We start from the raw sequence: 6,000 nt of genomic DNA on the forward strand, positions 1-6,000 counted from the left end.
TTGCTGCATTGGCTGAGGAAACTACCAAAATTAGGTGATAGCTCTGTGTCTTAACCATCCTTGCTTCCAATACAGCAAAACCAGTTTCTTACTTTCAGGATAGAAGCGAGGCTGGCTAAAATAGTGCTTCTCAAACTTTAATGTACATACTCACCTGGGGATCTTATTAAAATGCAGACTCTGATTTGTAGGTTGCTGTTTGTTTAGAGACCACTTTTTAGGAAGCAAAGACCTAAAAATAAGCTTCAGATATTAATGAATCCTGAGTATAGAAAATTGTTAATTTTCATACAATTGAAGCATTAGGAAGAAATGCAAAAAAAATAAGCAACATTTTTAATTTTTCCATAAATTAAAATCTGCATTATTATGATGTAAAAGAAAAATATGAGAAAATACTAGAAAAAATAAGAGAGGTTAGTAAATATAACATAGAACTGGTATGCACAACTAGGAACCTCACCAAAATTCCAAAAAATATAATAAGCTCTGAAAATATATGGATATTTTACATGGAAAAATGTAAATAATAAAATATTAAACTTAGCCAATATACTATTACATATGTAATGAAATTGTAAAATATATAACTGATTAACTGTAAATATATTAAATACTTGAGGCCCGGTGCATGAAATTCATGCATGGGTAGGGTCCCTAGGCCTGGCCAGCAATTAGAGCCAATCTATAGGGTGACCAGCAGGGTGATTGGGCCCCCACTCGCACCCACCTTGGCTGGCCTGGCACCACCTGCTTGCCAGCCCTGCCCCCTGTTGCTGCCACTGGTCAGAGCATGCGCAGCTCCTGCATTTAGCGTCTGTCCCCTGTTGGTCAGTGTGCATCATAGAGACTGGTCGTTCTGCTGGTCATTCTGCCATTTGGTCAATTTGCATAATAGGGTTTTATATAGATAGATTATTTATTGAAAAAACTTCTTAAAAAATATATTTTTATTGATTTCAAAGAGAAAAGGAGAGGGAAAGAGAGATAGAAACATCAATGATGAAAGAGAACCATTGATAGGCTGCCTCCTGCACACTCCCTTCAGGGGATGGAGCCTGCACCCTGGGCATGTGCCCATGACCAGAATCCAACTTGGGAACCTTCAGTCTGCAGGCTGATGCTCTACCCACTGAGCCAAACCAGCTAGAGCGAAAACACTTTTAAAAACAAGTAATTAGCCATAATTTTGTTCACAATGTCCTATATAATAAAAGCCTAATATACTAAGTATCTGGCCATCTGGTTGGCCATTCATCCAATCAAAGGGTAATATGCTAATGATATGCTAAGGCTGCTCAACCACCCACTATGACGTGCACTGACCACCAGGGGGGAGATGCTCTGACCGATAGGTTAGCTTGCTGCTGGGGTGCAGCCGATCAGGACTGAGCGAGATGGGCTGGACATGCTCTGGAGCCCTCCCGTGGTCCCTCCCTGGCCCCAATCATGCACCAGTGGGGTCCCTTGGCCTGGCATGCACCCTCTCACAATCCAGGCTGAGGGACCCTCTCCCCTAAGTGCACAAATTTTGTGCACCAGGCCTCTAGTTTTAATATAAAGCTAATTTGTGGGGGGGAAATATAGATATATTAGAGGCCCAGTGCACGGATTCATGCATAGGCGGGGCCCCTTGGCCTAGCCTGTGGGGATCATGTTGAAACCGGCTCTCTCACATTCCCCAAGGGGTCATGGACTGTGTGAGGGCGGTTCTCGGGTGACACACCCTGGGATCGGACTCCCTTCTCTCTGGTTCCAGGTGCATCACACGAAAACCACAACTGCCAACAGTTCAGAGCTCCTGCATTGAGCGTCTGCCCCCTGGTGGTCAGTGCACATCATAGCTACCGGTTGGACGGTCAAACGGTCAGATGGTCACTTAGGCTTTTATATATATAGACTTATGGTTAAATTATAAAAAAATGTGATCATTATGTCAGATAATATGATAATTTTTAAAATTATGAAATGTTTGTATTCTATAATCAAAAATCCCTCTTATGCTAGGCTATCTATAGTACCAAAGGATTTACCCTGAGAATACAATTCTCAAACACACACACACACACACGCACACACACAAGTTTTAAAGCTTTTCTTATCTGAGGCTTAAGTTTAACAAATGTTTATGGAATGCCTTCTGTGATCTGTGTATGAGGCATCATTGTAGATACCTGGGCACATCAGGGAATGAAAAAGATGAAGATCTCTGCCCTTCTTTGCAAGGGAATCAGTCAATGAAAAAGAAATGCAATAAGAACATTTGATAGTATGTTAGAATGTTATTGGTGCTGTAGAAAAAATAAGCAGAGAAGGGCAAGGTGGGTCAGCATTAGGGTGAGGGGGAAGGCAGGGATCATCTTGGTTTTCACTCTGGGTGTCATGTGGAGCCATTGTAGGGTCCTGATCAGAGGAGCAGCAAGAATAGTTGCAATATTGAGAAAATAAAAACAACCTATTACACTGAACAACAGAAGTTATACTTTGAAGTTAAACTCATGGAAGAGTGTAAAGTCTTTATAATCTATATATATAAAACCCTAATATGCAAATAGACCAAACAGTGGAACAACAGAATAACTGAACAACCAGTCATTGATGTGTGCTGACCACCAGGGGGCACACACGGAACATAGAGGGTGTTGGCAGCAGGTGGCAGAGCATGGAACATGGCGGGTGTTGGCCATGGTGGGATGGTGGAGCAGGTGAGCGGGGGCACCAGACCAAGGTGGAGCACTGGTCGCTGTCATCAGGGCAAGCCTCTGATGGTTACTGAAAAGTCTTTGCTCACGTGCGTCACGGTCCCGCCTGGCGCTTGCACCTGCTGCTGGCTCAGGAGCCACCACTCACACCTGCTACCAGTGCCCAGCGCCAGCCCCAATCATTCAGCACTGTCAGCAGGTGCAAATAGTGCCTGCCGGCCCCGATCACCCCTCAGGGCTTCTTTACCTCCCTCTGCTCCTGAGGGGCAATCGGGACCGGCAGCCGCCTCTCACACCCGCTGCCGGCGATGGTCCTGCTCACACCCACAGCCCATGCCAGCCTCACTCCCACCCACTGCTGGAGCCGGCCCCAATCACTCCGCACCATTGAGCAGGTGCGAGTAGGGCCAGCACCATCAGCGCATGGGAATGGTGGTGGTGGGAGCGGGGCTGCCGGGCCGCAGCCATAGGAGCCAGGCGGGGGCACGGAGGATGGGCCAAGACCCATCCCTATGCCCACCACAGCCTTGCAGCCCACAGTTCCTTTCAAGGTGCATGAATTTGTGCACTGGGCCCCTAGTAATCTATAAAAGATAAAAACATCATTTTTCTATTAAAATCATGGGGCATGAAAAATATAAAATAGGATTGATTATGATCTTTGATTATCACCATATTTGAGAGATGATTAGTGAGAAAAAGGAGAAAGTAAACTTTCACATACATAATAGCATATGTGACCAAGTGGCAACATAAAAAAAGAGAGAAAATCTTTAGATCAACTAATTAAGTCCTCAAATTAGTAAAGACAGCACTATACATATGGCAGCATTATATTAAGGTTACCATGCCAGATTTCTATAATTTTCTTCATGTAAACAAAAGGTAGACACGTTCAGAACAGATACACAACAAAATTAAATTTTTCTTAAGGTCATAAGAGTTTCTTTTTCTTTGGACTCCTTTTAATTCACCCTTATATTTATAGACATAGGTACTTTAAGGTTTCTTCTAACTCTAAAAAAAAATCTATGATTCTTTGTTATTTTTATAATTAATTTAGGCTCAAATCTCTGACCTCTATTTCTTCAGCGCCCATGCTCAAACATATCAGGAAAGACAGAAAGAAGAGCTGTGTAGAATTAACAGACTTCAAATATATCTGCTGCTTCTCCCATTTTAAGAGTAAAAATGCAACGACGTCTACAAGGTCAAGACCTCCTCTGTTTGGCTCTTCTCTATGAACAACTTCTTCATATACTCATGAAAAACCTTTGACCCGCAAGAAGCCAGCAGCACTGATAATTATGTCTCAAAAACAACTCTTTATATGGTATCCACTCTATAATGGATTCAGACACATGAATAAAACATCTTAATTTTCAAGTATTTCTTTTTAAATTAATTTTGAAAGAAAAATCTCTTGTAAAGAAAGAAGATTTTTTTTTTCAGGTGTGCAGCTCTTGCATAGAAGGACATAGTTTTCGTGGCCTGTCTTGTTAAAAATGTTCCAGTCCCCATCTGATGCACACTTATTTATGGATTTTAGATTAAAAGCTCTTTTTTGCCAGTTTTCTTCACAAGCACTTATCTTGACATCCTCATTAGGTGATTTTTCTCTTTTCTTTTTTGTGGAGGCCTCGCCATGCCCTTGGTACTCTCTTTTGTTCCATGCTGCAAAAAGAGTGGTTTTAAAGGCTCTCTCTCCACCAGTCCCACCTTTTCTCCCTACTTTGTAATTAGCCTTATTTGAGGACCAGAAAAGCAAAAGACTGGAAAGAAATACAAAAACTGTTGAACAAAAGATAGGATGTTCTTTACCCCAACCATATGCTGTATAGCTCATGCACAACCTGGGTCAGATGACTCTCATATATGCCTTCAAATGAAAAGAAAAAGAGAAAGCTCTGACTTACACGGCAGCTGCATTGGTATAAACACACAGGCAGTAAATGTCACAATGAAAGGAGAATAATACATTTTCCCTTCATTGCAAAAGTAATTCTCTTGAAAACCAAAGAACATCATGAAACTACACACATGCTAACAATGCTGGCAGATAGCCACTTGAAATAGCTTAATATTAAGATCCTTGCATAATTGGCTTTAATTGGAATGAAACACTTTTCTTTTTTCAAGTTCTGAGCCACCGCCAAGTGAAATATCTTAGCTATTTTCTTTAAAATGGGTTCATTAGAAATGTTCTGATGCCATGATGATGAATGTAATATTTTTTCTGACTTCTTTTTTCTTAGTTCATTAATTAAAGCCTCTAAGTAAAGGGCTGACGAATGTATGCTATCCTTGTCCTTAGAAGTAGAACTCTAGTATTCAAAATATTAACATTCATAAATATCACCTGGCTATTGTACCTGGAATAGGGCACAATACTCTTTAAAAAAAAAAAGTGTTTTGTATCAATGAAATTCCATGAGATTGACCATCAAGGGCAGCTTTAATGTTGGCAAATGTTACAAAATAGGAAGGCTGAGGGTTCCAAAGACATAATTTTCAAGAAACCAACCTGTCTTCCTCCCCACTCCACCCCATAAAGTAAACATTTTAAGTTTATCAGAATCTGGGCTTTATTTAATACTAGAGGCCTGGTGCACAAAAATTTGTGCACTCGTGGGGGGGTGGGGGGTTCTGAGCCTGGCCTATGCCCTCTTGCAGTCTGGGACTCCTCGGAGGATGTCCACCTGCTGGCTTAGGCCTGCTCCCTGGGGGATCGGGCCCAAGCTGGCAGTCAGACATCCCTCTGGCAGCCCGGCAGCCCTCGGGAGATGTCCACTTACCAGCAGGGAGCAGACCTAAGCCGCAGTCGGACATCCTTAGTGCTGCTGAGGAGGCGAGAGAGGCTCCCGCCACCACCGCTGTGCTGGCAGCCATCAGCCTGGCTTGTGGTTGAGCAGAGCTCCCCCTGTGAGAGTGCACTGACCACCAGGGGGCAGCTCCTGCATTGAGTGTCTGCCCCCTGGTGGTCAGTGTGTGTCATAGTGACCAGTCATTCCCAGTTGTTCTGCTGTTAGGGTCAATTTGCATATTACCCTTTTATTATATGGGATAGAGGCCTGGTGCATGGGTGGGGGCCTGACGGGTGTCCTGAATCAGGGTGGGGGTCCCGCTGGGGTGCCTGGCCAGCCTGGGTGAGGGGCTGAGGGCCGTTTTCAGGCTGGCCAAGCCCCTCCAGCAACAGAAGCTCCCAGCCTCTCCTTTTTTTCTTTTTCTTTTTCATTCTGGGATTTATTTACCTTCTATAATTGAAACTTTGTTGCTTTGAGTGGAGCTCAGAGCTGCC

The sequence above is a fragment of the Myotis daubentonii genome, chromosome 14 (genome assembly GCF_963259705.1).
Source record: "Myotis daubentonii chromosome 14, mMyoDau2.1, whole genome shotgun sequence".
In the NCBI taxonomy this organism is placed as follows: Eukaryota; Metazoa; Chordata; class Mammalia; order Chiroptera; family Vespertilionidae; genus Myotis; species Myotis daubentonii.